Source organism: Rhipicephalus sanguineus, chromosome 5, assembly GCF_013339695.2.
Source record: "Rhipicephalus sanguineus isolate Rsan-2018 chromosome 5, BIME_Rsan_1.4, whole genome shotgun sequence".
Taxonomy (NCBI): domain Eukaryota; kingdom Metazoa; phylum Arthropoda; class Arachnida; order Ixodida; family Ixodidae; genus Rhipicephalus; species Rhipicephalus sanguineus.
Window position 1 is genome coordinate 20,276,101 of NC_051180.1, and position 17,315 is coordinate 20,293,415.

Sequence of the window (17,315 nt, forward strand, 5' to 3'; positions counted from 1 at the left end):
TTTCCGGTGCATTTCCATTTGCCGGCATCATACAGCACCGAACGTGCCCTGTGTCAAACCATCCGCCAAAGAAAGTTTTCTGCGATGTTTGACGCAGTAGCAGCGTAAGGCGGGAAGTCCGCTGACTCTCTCTACTTGGCGAAGTACAGTCTCCCCGTCCTTCGCGAGCATCGCGTTGATGTCGGTGCGTTTATACGACAGTATTATGTAGAGTTTCATCTCAGAGATCGATTAAACACATAATCGCTTATTCGCGCAACTGATGGTTTTGGTGTAGTGCAGCGCGTACGAGGCGACGGACCACTTTCAGAACGGGCGCGCTCATTTCTCTCTCGAGTGTAGCATAGGCGATGAAGAAACGTTGTTGTTGAGTCGAAAGAACAACGAGCCTTCGCAGAAAAGAATGCAGTCTCCCGAGCTCGAGGCTGACGGCGCGGACGAGCGATGCCGTGGGATTGTCATGCTGGGGAGGACGGCGGGTCTGAGGTTGTTCGTTCTCGTGGTTCGTTCGTTGTTGACAGTTGGAAGTGATGCTCCCCTTGGCTTCCACAAACGATGAAACGTATAGTGCATGACTGGCGCGGAAAGAGCACGCATGAAATCGCTTGCATCACCCGTTAGAACATATGTTTCCTGCCAAGCGTCGCATCAAAATAGCAATGCTTGAAATCGAATGAAGTCACATATGATCCAGCTTTCAAGATAAACCATGCTATTTCTTCAAAAGTCAGAAGTGGCCTGAAGGATTCAGAAGGATCATGTGAACAATTATACTGATGATGCAAAGATTAACTTGAAACATTCTAATATTTATAGGTGCTGTTAAATCTAAATAATAACCCCAAATTAAATATGCACTTGTTTTGCACCTTGAAGCTTCATGAACGTTAAGCTCTATAACATGCCTCAGTTGACCACATATCAGCGCCGAACAGCGATCTGGTGGAGGCCCTGTGTTGGGAAACATAGCAGGTTGAAGGTTGTTTTCGTATTCCACCCATTGTCGACGAGTGAAAGTGATTCTTTCCTTGGCTACGAGATGTGATCGGAGCGACAAGGGCCAGTATTACTTCACTCCACGTCATCCAGTCGAGTATGCTTTGAGCTTACAACGCTTAAACGTATAAACTAGCAGAATGCTAGAAGTGGCTGAACTCGGGCAGTAATCTTGACTTCTAGGAATAAATGTTCACCTGTCTTAAAAATGTGCAGTCAGTAGCATCCTGCTTGATTCGGATCATGGGACACGACATGCAAACGTAAAATACTAAATAGTAGATATAGAGAACAATTCTTTTACTCAGTAGGTGTCATAATTGCAAATAACAGCTGCAAATAAAAAGCACGCTTTCACACTAATAGCACACCCATAAATGTTGAGCTTTACGTGTCCCAGTCAACCTCCCTCATGTTCAATACCGGGGCGTAGCCAGAAATTTTTTCAGGGTGGGTGGAGTCAGCCATGCTTTATGTATGTCTGTGCATGCCTTTGCATGTTCTGTGTGTATATATACACAAGCAAAATTGAAAATTTTCGGGGGGGGGGTGGTTGAACGCCCCCAATGCCCCCCACCCCCCCTGGCTGCGCCCCTGTTCCATACCATTTAGCTTTACGTGCACCTTTATTTAAATATAAGCTGTCATGCAACATCCTTAGCTTTGGCTGGTACAGCAGCTAATACAAACTGTGCTTGAGAATTCAAGATTTATTGCCAGTACCAACACTAGCTATACACAATAACATTCTGTAGTAGTTCAAGCGCAAGTGTTGCAGCTTTTTTTTCAGATTAGCAGCTCATATAGCGCTCACATAAGCATGCAGACATACACGACTAAATGTGCAGCTATTATTCTTTTTTACGAAGAACTGCGTGAAATAAACTGGCACAAGGAGACGCACGGACAAGCGTCTTCCTTGTGCCAGTTTATTTCGCGCAGTTCTTTGTAGTCATGGATTACCAACTTGCCCAGCAATTAATTCTTCAATATTATCCTTTACGTGCAGCCCCCTTCCGTGGCAGTTACCACGGCACACCATCTGTCAGACATTGTGCCACATGAAGGGTATTTGCATATAGTACTAGATTGTCCTTCACTAAATGTTGAGACCTGAATGTATTCGTTATTTTTCTGGTACCATTTCAAAACATGACCTTTCCCTTGCAGTGCTGAGACATATATTTGCAATAAGTTAGTCAGGCATCAAGTCCAATTCCATCACTGTGCCAGCCTGGCACTTAATTATGTATGCATGTGTCCCTTATTTCCATTCTCTTCAAGCCCTTCCCTTCACCCATTACTGTAAACTGTGGCATTTAGGTGTTCCATCTGACCGCTAATTGTTGTTACATTTTGTGCCATTTCTTCGAGTACCCATGCCAGTATTTAGTGCACTAAGTGAATGAAGGAACATGTTATGCTGCTGCGCAGCTGCATACTGAGCAGAACAATGAGGTGTAGAGCCATGAGAGAAAATATAGAGAATATTGTCACGCTACAACGCAAACACAAGACAGTGAGAAGTTCTACAAGAGTAGGAGGACAGCTTGTTGACACAAAAAAAAATAGCAGGCACAAACATGTCTAGCAAGACTGAAACTTGGCTAGTTGGTTGTCCTTCATGATGAACCAGCAGCACAACCACACACAGAGGAAAGGTACACGAAACACAGCACTGTGTTATGTGCCTTCTTTCCTATGTCCGTGTGTGGTTGCACTGCCGGTTCATCATGGACAAACATGATGTTTTCGGCAAAATCCCAAAGACCCACTAGACATTGATGTTCATTGATGTCCCCATTGTCTTTCTCACCTGCAGAGCACACGCATCACTACATATACAATAGGATGCATTGCAAGGGTTCTTCACCTATATGCTCTCTTGTTGGAGTAATAGGGCATTGTGTGAACAAAATAACGAATGTAAAAATAAAATCACCCTAAAATACATGCCATATTCTTTATTGCAATTTTCAACCTCCACGTGTTCCATTCAGTACCTGTGCACATAATGGCCCCCTAAAGGATCTCGGCAGTTTTCTCTGAAGTGGTTTTCAAAGCTGCTATTGGATTAGATTAAGCTAATTGAATCTCATGAACTTATCCTTTCAAAACAATAAGGGGGCAGTCCACTTGTTATTTTCTAGCAAGCTACCTTAGCAATTTGGCTTTGAACGTGTGCACTTTCCTTGCAATTGCGTCCCAACAATATTAACTACAAGACACATCATTCTACACTCTTAAAAGAAAGGTAGTGCTACTTACTAACTTTGAGGTAGTAAATTGCTGTAACAACATTCACTACCTAAGTAGTAACTGCAGGTAGTAAACGGCAAGGTAGTAAAGTGACTACCATGTCATTTACTACCTGCAGCTATTACATACCAAAGGTAGTAACAGAAAGTTAGTAAATTTACTACCATGACGGTTATTACTTAGTTACTAAATGCAGGAAAATAGTATTTGTAAGTTAGCAAATTTCCACCGTGAATGTTAGCTATTTGCAGCAACTATTGATGAAAATTTGCTACATCATTTGATAACGTCAGTCAACTTCATGAACTAGAAAAATTGCATCTTACTTATACAAGGAGCATGCATCAGCTAATCTCACAGAAATATATCCCTTATGAAAAAAATTAATGTATTTCAATAAAGAGACTAATGTCTTTAGACATCAGAATCATTACAATGTCTTTTGCCAGTCTAATGCGCTTTCTCATGCACACCTAATGAGGGTCTACAAGGAATTGGCTGCTGTTAGTGTGTAGAATTCTGATGTATGAGTTTCAGCGTATTGCAGCCTTATGCCTGCAACAGCATGTTTGCTGCACACAGGTCAATAAATCTTTTTGTGGTTAACAATACGAAGTGTGTAGGCTTTTAGAGGATTGTAACAAAAATATCAGCAGAACATTTCCAGCAGCATTCTTTACATGTAAGAGTATTTTGAAGCCAATAAGTAATCTTGTAGGCCTATGATGCAGGCATTTGGAAACAAGCTCTACATTGTCAATTTATTTAGTTTCAATGGGACAATAAATGGGGCTAGTTGATTCAATTCCCATGAAAGTGCAGTTTTATAATCACAAACAAACCAATAAGATGATACGAGAAGTTTCCAGGAGTAAGTGCTTTTTTATTTAATTTCTCGACGCGGCACTGACGATAGGCTCTCCTGTGCTGCACTGTTGTGGTGGTACAGTTGCTGTATTTGAAACCTGCAAGAGAGAGTGTGAAAATGTAGTTTGGCATTGAAGCGAACAGCTTAGCGCAACACATCAACAGATGCTGCAATTTATGATTGATGACTTTCTGTTTCGAAATAGTGATATCATTTTTGCCATTTTACTTGAATAATCCACGTGTATTCAATGCCCAACCCCATAGCCTTGGCTTAATGCTGCTTTGATCAAAACATAAGAAAACAAACCGCTATACAGCACTTCTGAGGGCTGTGGTGTCATAGATAGGCCAGCTATCATATACAGGCCAATTAGCTCGGTCAGCTTCTTTGATGTAACGTTGCATAACAGCATCCTTGCGCTGCTCAAATGGTACTCCATGCATGACTCCTGGATGACTCCAGGAATAGGCTATTCTGCCATGAGAAACGCCCTCATCCGATCATGCCCTCAGTGGACGGAAACAAGTTTTACGATTCAAGTGGAACGCTCGAGGAGCGCGGGGTTCCCTAGTGCTCTTTTGAGCTCCCTAGCTGAAAAGATGCTCGTCACTCTTAGAACGACCAGAATAACAGGCCAAACAAGCACACTCGCTCTCCCTTGGCTGACGTTCCCTACATTCACGGCTTCTCTCATAGGTTGAAGAAGACTGCAGGCAGAGTAGGCATAAGAGTTTTGTGCTCCATCCCAAACATCTGGCCTCCCTATGCAGGCTAGTTAAGAGGATGAAACAGTATCCTTTTGCTGTGACAAGAAGCACAGAAATCATTTCATTGAACGCGTGAAGAACGTCGTTTATGATTCCATTATCATGCGGAAAATCATATGTAGGACAAACCGGACGATGCATAAATTACAAAATGCGTGAACATGCCAAATCTTTAAAAGCAACAACAGGCAGGAACCTGGCATTGTACATCATGCGGCTGCTCCCCATTGCTTGACAACGTGCAAGTTCTCATGAAATATCGGGAGTAATGTGCTCACAAAATTTGTGAGGCGCACATAATTCACAAAAGGGGCAGCTTGCGTTAGCGCGCTATCACTAGCACTATTTGACGAAGAAATTAGCTGCCATGAGCCTCAATTGTGATCACTAAGCTTGTTGTCACATGCTTTTGTTTTCTTGTTTTGTTTTCTGTTTTATTGTTAGTGGTTGCAGTTTTCTAGCCTTGCTGTCACTTGCTTAAAAACCTTTTTTTTTTCAGACCCTGGTTCTTCGTTTTTGTTGATTTATGAATGTCAGACTTTTAGCGGTTTTAATCAGTTTGGTACTGACCACCATGTCATTATTCTTTTTTGCCATTTTTTGCTTGTGTTTTATGTTTTAATGAAATCGGCTTCTGCCGCATCTTGTAAACCCTATCCAAAAAAAAAAAGCCGGGCGGCCGAGTCACTTGATAGCATTTGTGCCATTTTTCGATTTTTGCTCGCCTGCCTACAGATTCTCAGACTTTCCAATAAGGAAATCAGTTGATAGTCAGCTCTGTGCCCTGTATGTTCTTCGTCCCGTTGTCTGCGCTCCTTTGCCACAAAGAAGAATCCACATTCAAGTGCGTTGTTACTTGTTAAACATCTTGACAGGATAGCACAGCTACTCAAGAAAAGAGCACATAGCAGTGCTGAACTCACGACTAACTTTTCTAGAAATCACGCAGATACTTAAGATATCACCTGAACCCAAGTGTTTTCACAGAGATAACATCATTTACAATGGGCGATTCCACGAAAGATAAAAAAAGGTGTATACTTGATGTTTCCGATTTTCCTGATAATTTTGTATGTTGTGCACATATGACTGCACAGCACGAAATTGCAATTTGTTTTCACATAAAAATTTTTTTCAACACAGGAAATTCGACGAGCGTCGCCGGTTGACAAACGACCATCTTACGAAGAGTGCGTTTTCGTAATTCGCAACCATGCTGGCAGCTACTGAAGCTATACATTACAAATATCTTTCTATTTAGCATAAGTAGAAGTGAAGAAGAAATAGCTTCTTATAATTGATGGAATTCTGAGCAAATTATGCATTTTTAAAAATTCACGACAAACGCTGCGTTAGTGAAATTAGTCAAATTTGGGACGCTATGGTTTACTTCTGTGAACATCTTAGTTTGTTCATATTGCTGTATGAAGAGGCCTTTATGTGAATAATGAAACGTCTGCATTTGTATTTCCTAATAATTTTTCAAAGTAGTAATTTTCATGTATTATTTGTATGGTCGCCCATTTGATGTCGTCACCGATCATCATGCACTATGCTGGCTGTCATCATTGAGGATCCTCGGGCCGTCTCGCCTGCTGGGCACTTTGCCTGCAAGACTACGACATCTGCGTGCTGTACCGCAACGGACGCCAGCATGCTGATGCCGACGCCCTCTCGCGCTCCCCCTTGCCTGACGCCAATGCCTCCTGCTCAGTATCTCACATTGCTGTTTCTTCCATCGACGTTCACACCATCACTACCGAGCAGCGCAAGGATAAATGGATCACCTCGCTGATAGACTTGCTCACTGATCCGTCGGCAACACCAACCACTCGCCCGTTGCGTCGTCAAACCCACAATTTCGCCATTCGTGACAACCTACTGCACCGACGCAATTACAACGCCAACGGCCGCCAGTGGCTACTTGTGATACCCCGAAGTCTGCGTGCTGAAATATGCGAGTCCTTCCACTCTGATCCGCAATGCGCACTCTGGGGTATCCAAAACTTACCACCGCATTCGACAACGATACTTCTGGCGAGGGATGTACCGTTACGTGCAGAAGTTCGTCCGCTCCTGCCTCGATTGCCAACACCGAAAACCTTCAACGCACGTGTCACCAGTCGGTCTACAACCATTACCTTGCCCTAACCATCCGTTTGGGCGCGTGGGCATCGATTTGTATGGACCACTTCCTCTGACCTCGGCTGGTAACCGTTGGGCCATGATCGCCGTTGACCATCTAACGCGATCTGCCGAAACCGCTGCCCTCACAGCGGCTACAGCGTGCGATGTTGCCTCCTTCCTGCTACACCGATTCATGCTGCGTCACGGTCCACCCTAGAAGCTTCTCAGCGATCGAGGCCGTGTCTTCTTGTCGGAAGTCGTCGAAGCCATTCTCAAAGAGTGGCTTGCTGTTCACCGCAAAACTACTGCTTACAACCTGCAGGCGAATGGCTTAACCGAACACTAACCACACACCACACGCTCGGCGACATGCTCTCAATGTATGTCGCCGCCGATCACACAAATTGGGATGCCATTCTGCCCTTCGTCACCTACGCCTATAATACCGCCCCTCAGAACACTACTGGTTTTTCACCCTTCTTCCTGTTGTACGGAAGGCACCCGTCGCACACCATTGACACGATACTACCCTACAAGCCGGATCCATCTGAGTGTGCGCCTATTTCTGACACAGCCAGGCTTGCTGAAGAGTGTCGCAAGCTTGCAAAGACCTTTACAACGCACGAACAAGAGCGGCAGAAGAGCCTTCACGGTGGCACCACCACTTCTGAGTCCACGTTAGTCGCCGGAGCGCTCGTATGGCTCTCGGTCCCTACCACTGCAACTGGCCCTCTCTTCAAAACTACTGCCGAAATACGAAGGCCCCTACCGGGTCATCGAGCGCACATCACCGGTCAACTACCTGATCGAACCCATCGAACCAGCTTTGGACATGCACCGTCGAGGGCGCGACATAGTCAACGTGGAGCGCCTCAAGGCCTACTAACCCACTAATAGTGACAAGCTGTTAGGTCGCCGAACGGCTCCCTTTTAACCATTACGTTTATTGCAGAGAGTAGTGAAGACAGGACAAGAAGGGACACAGATAGGCGCTATCTTTAAGTGTTTTTTGGACTCAGATCACACATATTTTATAATTTAAAAAGAAAAACTTCAACATGCGCAGGCACAGCTGCGTCCAGGAGAAATAGTTATTTCTTTGACAAGTAGTGTAATGACACACTAACGCAATCTCGGCCAAGATTATGAATACTTGCCGACTCAATAATCAATGTAGTATAGTTTCTTTACTGTTTGGCAAACAGGCAATCGCTGCGTTTCTTTACATTGTTGCAATGTTCCCTGAATCTTTCCTTGAGATGTTGCCCCATTTGCCCTCTATAATGCTTACCCCATGATAGGAGTATCTGATAAACGGTACCTTATATGCAGGGCACGTAACGTGTCCTGTGATTCTTATTGCAGCCAAGCCTCTCCTCTGAGTATCTGGGTTGCTGCTTTTCCATAGTTTAACATGCTTATTTGAGGCCATGAACATTATGCTGATGATTCCGAGCACCAACCGTTTTTATATTGTTGAATATTCCGTGCAGATATGGCATCGTGGCAAACATTTTTCGGCCATCAAGATTTGGCTTTTTTTTTTTTTTTTTTTTTGGCTTGGCAACTGGAAGGTGGTTTTCTGGGTAGGGCATATGCAAACGATACAGCAAGGTGAACAGGATATCCTGCTTGTGTCAGGGGAGTTCTTTGGAAATTAAGGCTTGTCCACAAGTAATAGGAACAGAAATTTTACTGCGTTAGCGAGCCACAGTGGCATAGGCAGAAATTCATTAGGGGAAGAGGGCGAGTGGGGGCATGGGCCCGGTCTGCTACCCCCTCGCTACGCCACTGTCCAAGCAGTGTCAGACAATGCACCTTTCTACCATTATTGAGTGGGAGAACTAAGAGGCAGCAATGGCTTGTTTCCCATCAGTTCGTATAACTAGCTCATGCACTTTTATGCAAATGAAATTGTACATTCAGGAACCTGATATGGTACAATCCTTGCCCGGATGCTCGTGGGTAAGCACCAGTGGGTGTTAGTAATCATGTGCCAGTGTTAATATGTTAGTGGCTTCAGATTCGAAAGAACCTTTGTGGTATTTAATAAAGAAAGACGCAGTCATCCTCATATCTAAAACATTTAAAAACGTATGTGCTTGCATATTGTACTAAATAATAATGTTCCTATTTCTTGTGGACGAGGCTTGATTTCAAGAACTCGCTGGATGCAAGCAGGATATCCTGCTCCCCTTGCTGTATTGGCTGCAGAAGCCCTACTAAACAAACACCTTCCAGCTGCCAGGCCAAAGAAATGGCTAATCGTGATGGCCAAAATATGTTTGCCACTATGTCATACCTGCACGGGATATCCGACAATATAAGAACGGTTGGTGCTCGGGCAATCATCAGCATAGTGTTCACGGCCTCAAATAAGCGTGCTAAACTATGAAAAGGTTGCAACCCAGACACTCACTTGGCTGCAATAGGAATCACAGGACACATTATGTGCTCTGTAAGGAAGGCATCGTTTATCAGATGATGGGATAAGCATTATGTGGGGCAAATGGGGCAGTGTATCAAAGAAAGGCTCAGGGAAGACTGAAACATAAAGAAAGGCAGTGATGACTGGTTAGCTGGACACTGGAGCACGTGTGGTTGCTTCCAACTTTTTGATGAGAGTTTCATCGTGCGTATGCACAGCAACGAAACTACTACATTAAAATTGAGTCAGCAACTATTAATAATCTTGGCTGAGATTGCATTAGTGTGCCTTCACTATCTTAACAAAGAAAATAATTATTTTTCTTCGATGGAGCTGTGCCTGCGCACGCCCAATTTTTTTTTTTCATGGCAGCTGCACCACAGTTTCATGGCAGCACAAACAACACAGATGTTCGATGGAAGATGGAGGAGGCTTGAAGAGACGAAAAAAATCTTCAAACGGTATGTCACTGCAGCCAACTCTTGTACGAGTAGACTTGCCTTCATCAAGATGGCAACATCAAGAATTAACAGTTGCTCCCTTTATGAAGACAACTCCAAGTTCAAAACGTTGGCTCTAGCGACATCCATGTTCAAAGATTACAAGCTCAACAATACAAACTATTCGACGTTCCATGTTCAAGGAATGCAAACTAAATAATATGCATTGCACTGAAGTGCAGAAGGTACGTTTCTCACTCCTAAGCTAAAGGCCAGTATATGCTGTATATCAATAGACCTTATGCAAAATTGCTGCCATCTGTTGGAGGTTTGACGAAGCTAACGATTCGGCGCCATGTTGGAGGCTTGTGCCCGAATTCTATTGCTGTCGCCGCTATCACTTCTTGCTTGTATCCGCTTTGGTAGTCGGCAATCAGGGCATAAAAATGTCAAGCGGGCCTGTACACGTTACCGGCATTTCTAGTTTTTTACGTTGACGGTTATTACGTGTAAAGAACCGCCTCACAGCGAGAAGAAGGTACAAGTTGACACTGCGAGTCACGTGCAGGCCTGTCGGTCGTCGATAATGAAGCTCTGCGCTAGGTTACAATTGGCCTGTCTGTTTTCAGTGTAGCGAATAAAGCGTTGTTAGCTATCTGAATATCATGCTTGTATAATGTAGGATGGTTGGGAAGAGGCTTTATTTAGCGCGGCTAGGCGCAGCGATGACGGTAAGAAAGTGCAGTTGACCCAATTGAAAGCATATTTCATGAGGGACAGCCTATGTCGAGCCGACGTAGTGTCCATCTAATTTTAAATAAAACGTTGTCCTCTTTTTATCTTTGAAATAATATTATTTCGCTGTTGTAGTCATCCGACCTATGTTATGTACAGAATTACCGTGCGATTAAAATGCAGAAAAATTGCGCATCTCATGCACGTGGAAAGTGAACATGAAAAGTGTAGTGTCTCCTAGAAGTAGATGCCGATCAGCTGGTATTTTATTGAATATCCTTCCGATATGTGATCCTATATAACAGGAAACGCCAAGAATATTCGTGTTCACATTGTCGCTTTAGGGGCCTACTGGTGCTTTACAATTTAAACCCGTTGCGGCAAGGCAGTTTGCTTCGCCGACTGAAACCGCCTCAGCGCGTAACCAGCGGTAGCGCACCCACGGTAGAATGTAGCACATTTCCCGGAACAGCATTTTATTTAGTTTCATAAGAAAAGTACCACGCACTTGAAGCACCTGTTAACATTTCATAGCAAACTGGAGTGTACAGAGGATTTTTCCGAAGGGGGGATCAGCTTTTGGGAGAGCCTGATTTGCTCTTCCTGGGGTATAAGTTAAACAAAAAAAAGTAAGGGGTGGGGGCGGTCAGGACATCCGGGCAACCCGTCTGAACCTGGCAGTGATACCACATGAAATGCTTGAAAAATACGCATAGTGAAGAAATACGCACGCAAAGCATCCCACCAGACGCTACCTTGTTAAACTCCACCATCGAAACAAACTACAAACAACACGCTCCAGCACAATCGGTCCGTCCGCTGCAAATCAATGACGCGCACGAGCTATCTGTCTAACATGTAATTGTTATCGCAATTTAATAAACAAGCTAATATCAACAGCAGCACAGGCATGCGCGAGTAGCCGCGATGCAGCTTTGAAGCTCGTACACGAAGCGGGTTTGTGCCTGCAGCAAGCACACGGTGCGAAAACTTTCTTGTTCTGGCATGACATGAAAGAGTGTTCTCTGATGAGTGCCGATGCTGTCACATACCACATATATTAACGGCGAACGGAAACACGGCGTTAGTCGTAAGCAGTAACCGAAGCAACGGAACGATCTGCTGATTCTCGTCGGCCACGAGGAAATGTACTAACATGTAGGCTTGGTTCCTGCAAACCTTCTTTCAGCATCCCAATTTCCTCAATCTCAGCAACACAGCACTCGAAAATATGTTGGCATTTTCGTTCTTATCAGCCGCCACACGTTGATATGTACGCTCCTTGTCTACATGCGGAGCGCGCTTAGCCTTCAACATGGCGGAAATGCACACAGCGGCCGCTAGATGGCAGCAGATTTTGCATAAGGTCTATAGGTGCTATGTGTCCAAACTGTCGCAATCTAGTGATGAAAAGAAATGCCTACCACTCATTATGGCTTGCCCGGGCTTGCAGGAAGTATGCTCCTATCTTGTACTGCAATCTGTCCTCTGTGTCGGTGCCATGAACAGCTCTCATCGCTGATACATGCATAATAGATACCACAAGGAAATGTTGATTTTCACTCAAGACAAACCCAACCACACACAGATAGTGAGTACCAAACATGTCCTCAGGCAAGTCTATATTCATATATTAAAGAGATCGATCCTTGAATGAAGGGATCAGGGTGCAATAAGAACAGGTATTAGTGGACCAGCCACTTGCAGACTATTGAAAGAGTGCCATTGCGTGTTCAACATTCACACATGTACACAGTAAGCAATCAGTCATGGGCACGTTACCAGTAAAATGTAACAGTGTTACAGTTACCTAAGCCAAAAAAGTGGGATAGGTTTCAAACAGGAGAAAGTGCCTCAGACAGGCTGGCCGACGTTTCCATAGGGGGACCTATTTTTATCGAAGGCACCTTGTCATCCTTGGCGTGTTAGTTTTAAAGGGTTAGTGTTGACGTCATGTCTAGCGGTGGTGCTTGTCGCTGTTGGCAATTGCTGCCTGGAAAGAGAAAACTAGAGAGAGGAGTGTAGCCCTTGCCACATCATTTCAAGAAAGTTTGCAACGGCGCTCAGGCCTCTCATCTCAGAAGTAAGGGGAGCTGCAAAGAAGGAAAAAAAAGAAAGCAAGAAAAAGGACAGAAAAAAAGAAAAAAAAATGGAAAAGGGGGGGGGGGGGGTCTACTGAGCGAGAGCCGTCAAAGGCAGAAAAAAAAGAGTGGAGTATGAAAGCCACTTGGAAAGGCTGCAGAAGGGCGGCACGTCTAGCCCTCACAAAGGGCTGCAGAAGATGGTGGGTAAGGCAACTACAGGCGGGGAAAGCGGGCGGCGTACTTTTAAAAGCCCACATGTGGAATTTAAGTGATATTGAGAGGGGTGTCTGAAAAACACGTGCTTGATGGGTGAAGTCATTGGCTCTGTTAAAGTAACTGTTACAGTTACAGTTACAGAGTTTCCAAAAGTAACCTGTTACAGTTACAGTTACTGTGACAAGTAACGTCGTTACTGTGTCGCAGTTACTGTGACGAAGTAACGTCGCTACTTTTCCGTTACTGTATAAAATAAATAATAGATTACAAACCAAACGATAGAATTCATTTATTAAATATGTATGAAGGCATGCGGGCAGTCAAAATTGCACGTGGTAAAACCCTAGACGAAGTAAACCTAATAGGGGGCCAAACACAAGCATTTGTTGTGTACACCTCATTTTGTTGCATCAATTTTGTTGTTCATGCACCGTTGGTGAAAAAGGGAATTTATTTGCAAATAATAATAACAAATGTCCTCTGATACTCAAAATGGAAAATGTGGTTGATGCACTAGAACGACAGCAGTATCATAGGATGTTTATTAACGACACCCAGAAGCGCATGCGAATAGCAACGGAGAGTGTGTGACGAATGAAGACGACGTCCATTGTGTCTGTTCCATATATATGTTCAAGGTGTATCAGACCCTGTTCGGTTAGCTTTGCGTCCGCTGGGCATACAAACCATTTCTAAGTCCCGTTATACTCTGGGGCATGTGTTCGCGAAACCCAAAGATTGCACACCTGCAGACGATCAGAGTAGGGTGATATAGAAGCCCGATGCGGGCACTGCGACGCGACTTGCATCGGCGAAATGGGAAGGAAAGAATCAACGAGGCTTAAAGAAGGCAAACGGGATGTTGTTAAAGCAACTCATGCAACGCATTCTAAGACGGAGCTTGTTTAACACTTCCGGAGAACAGGGCATAGCTTTGACGTAAACACTGTGACGACGCTGGCTCGTGAACGAAGGTGAGGGGAAGGAACTCCTGGAATCGCGGTTCATTCGCCGCGACGCGTCATCTTGCAATATAGTTACTGTATATGGCACCTTTAGGAGCCATGTCGTAGCATATATAGTACCTATAGTCGGATACAACTTAAGAAGTCAGGAGAGACTAAAGAAAAGAAATAGTCCCGCTCATGCATGCGCCGATGTTCTCCAAAGGCGAAGCTACCGCCATCCCGCTCATGATGTCCGTCCCGAGTGCGCGCCCATTGGTGCAGGCTTGTGTTCATCTGCCTTTGAGGAGAAAATGCCGCTGACTTCTAAAGTTGTATCCGACTATAACATGCAACAACCACATTCCCCTACTGGTTTACACAGACGTATGGGACACTGGTCGATCTCCGCAAATTTTTTTCTTTCTTTCCTTTTCTTTTTCTTGTTGCCAGTGTATACTGAGGATGTCACATGCATAGGAGGCAAAACGTCCATGTGATTTTGTTAATAATTGTTGTATTAAGTTGGAGTAAACCTTTTACAATTAGTTTCAAAGAGGTTTTGAAAAATTACTTAGTTCACAGTATTTGTGCCTCTCAACCGTTTCGCGCTCTGCTGCTTTCTAGCCGTCAGTCAAACACGATTATTGCGCAGCCTCGGACGAAGGAGAATATAAACTTGGCGTCGTGATGTTCCACCGGTACACCAAGAACCGAGCTAGAAGCTCAAGTGACAAAAAGGATATATATACGCCGGAAAAAAAAATACTACTTGAATTTAGCAAGTTGTTCAGTTCCAACATGATTGACTTACGACATGTAGTTTACAAGTAAACTTAAGTTGTGTTAAAGACTGACTGCTGACCTCAGTCTTCTGCAGGGTAGATAATTCTCTAAGCGACCTCCACCCCTAAATTGGTAGGGGAGCCGTGCTGTGGAAAGATGAAAGGTGGAGAGGATATGGGAAAGTAACTGTAACGGTATTTCCCATTACAGTTACTCTGTAAAAAAGTAACAGTGTTACCGTTACAAGTTCCTATAAATTAAAAGTAACTAGTTACAGTTACAAGTTACCGAAAAAAGTAACTAGTTACCGGTAACGCGTTACTAGTAACTAGTTATTGCCCAAGACTGTAAGGAATACCCGAAATATGCACGAAATATGGGCGATCCACATGAAAATAACGATATGCACACTTTTATCGAAATATAAAAAAAATGAAAGAGTGTGCGTGGTCCATGTGCACTTGGTGTGAGGTGGGAATGAGCCATGCATATTGTATTGCATCATGAATGTAAGCCATTCAGGGAACAAACTTTTGGTTCTCTAAAGTGAATTCCCGTGTAGTTTGTCTTGTAGAGTTGAGCTGTCAATTTGATTTCATTTTAAGTTATGTAAGGCCTTCACAAAACCGATAATATTTTCCAACTTTCTGTGAACTTCTGGAAACATATATGAGAATTGAGATCTTTTTCTTTTAATTTATGACCTTACAAAGCTCAATAAACCCTAAATCACTGCATACTAAACCTTGGTTATGCATTTAAGTAAGAGAGCAATATTGGTACTATGCTGAGTAAAAAAAAGCGTGAAAATACAATAACTTAAAGCACCACACAATAAAGCATCATTCTCGCAACATGAGCACAATCCAACTTATTTGCGATAGAGAACCTTGTGTGCTTAAAGATGCTAACAAAAAATATATAATGGCAGAACACGAGCTCACGCATATTTTCCCACACACAACATTGAAACGAAGAGTAGCATGTGTTAGCTTAATTAACCTAATTGAATTGACATATTCGTCTACTAACACTATTTGATATAAACATGTGCTTCTTCACATTAAGTACGCATTTGTTGGAGTGTGCACTTAGTACCAGTACGTAACGTAATTCACTCAAATACATTACTTCGAGTGAGCTCCTTTAAAACATTTATGAGGCAGCTAGGTTAAAATCCTAACCACAAAACAACTGCATGGATTTCTGGCGAAAAGCTCGGGGACGCAACCACGAAAACATATCCATCATCGTGTGCGCGTGTCAGGGCTGTGTGTTTTGCTATCACGTCAGGGGCGTAGCCAGAAATTTTTTTCGGGGGGGGGGGGGGTTCAACCATACTTTATGTATGTTCGTGCGTGCGTTTGTATGTGTGCGTGCCTATATACGCAAGCAAAACTGAAAAATTTCGGGGGGGGGGGGGGGTTGAACCCCCCCAACACCCCCCTTGGCTACGCCCCTGTATCACGTCCCCAGTCTTGTGATAATTCTGCGTGTTATTGCCGAGTTTGGTGAACTCTCGCATCACCACAGTGAAAACATTATGGGACGACCCCATGTGTTTAAAAGCACACACTTTCTAACGGCGACAAGGGATTCTAGAAACACTCTCAAGCGATGATCTCGTACAGTAAACAGTCAAGGAATAACAGCACAACGACACGAGGCCTGCATGATCGAAGCATAAGATTGCGTAGCGCAATGCGCATCCTTCAAACATGTCATTTATGGTGGTGTATATAAGAGCACCCAAAGCACAAAACATACCTGCCTATCGGGTATCTGTTGATCATCCTCGCTGTGCCAACACGACGGTTCCTGCAAACAGTTTTCATGCAATGAAGTAACAAAGTTACGTAGTTCAGCGACCTTCTTCAACTTACCCAAGTTTGGCACAGTCGCTCGTCAAAAGGCTCAAGCTTCCGCTCCTGTGGAACCGCGGTCGCCGCTTGTCAAAACACTCGGACGCGGATTGTCTTCGGAAGTACACTCGATCAACGTGAGTAATCGATGAACGAAGCAAGAAAGCACTTTTGAGCGCGGACACAAAGCTGTGCGTCCCGTGAGGCTGTGTTGAGTGGCAACGAACAACGACCATCATCCGCCACTGGATCAAGGCAGGAGAACGCCCCAACACGCGGAAAATGCCCAGTCGACGAATGTCGCGTACGATAAGCACGCAATAAACACACACAATACACGATAAACATGTAAGCGCGGCACACATGTGTTCACGGGAAGCTGGTGGTGCTCCGGCAGTACGAGACCTGTTGCAACTGTTAGCTTACAGTCTAAACCAAAAAGAATGTAGGTGGCAGCAGTGTCGTGATGTGCTACAGGCCATAATTTTTATTAAAAATAAAACGTATTTGTGGCTTTTCACACAGGCGAAGGTCAGGGAGGCGGGGCTCTGTATATAAGCGTTGCGTCCGCCTTTCGCGTCGGGCCCCATATAAGCGTTGCGTCCGCTCGAGCCATTTCCGCCTCGGGCTCCATATAAGCGTTGCGACCGCTCGCGGCCGCATATAGCGGGCCCAATCCGTCACCGCAGAATTTGTCACGCTTAATGGCGGTTGAAGGGCCGCTTATATGCAGTACGTTGTGGTGGAATAAAAATGGGCCGTTTATGTGCCGGACGTTATACGGTACTTGAATAAGAGTG

The 17,315-nt window shown here is 44.2% G+C and overlaps 1 long non-coding RNA gene across 2 annotated transcripts in view; it reads right to left on the bottom strand.

Annotated features, from left to right (window-relative positions):
* Window positions 1–16,917, bottom strand: part of LOC125758538 (uncharacterized) — a 21,016-nt gene extending 4,099 nt beyond the window's left edge. The window contains exons 1-3 of one of the 2 annotated variants that reach the window (XR_007416196.1): window positions 16,421–16,917; window positions 12,048–12,141; window positions 4,120–4,220 (exon numbers count right to left, since the gene is read on the bottom strand). This is a non-coding gene — a long non-coding RNA (uncharacterized LOC125758538). Of the gene's footprint in view, window positions 1–4,119; window positions 4,221–12,047; window positions 12,142–16,420 lie in introns of those variants that run through there. The other variant, XR_007416195.1, reaches the window with a different exon arrangement.
* Between the last annotated feature and the right edge of the window lie 398 nt (window positions 16,918–17,315).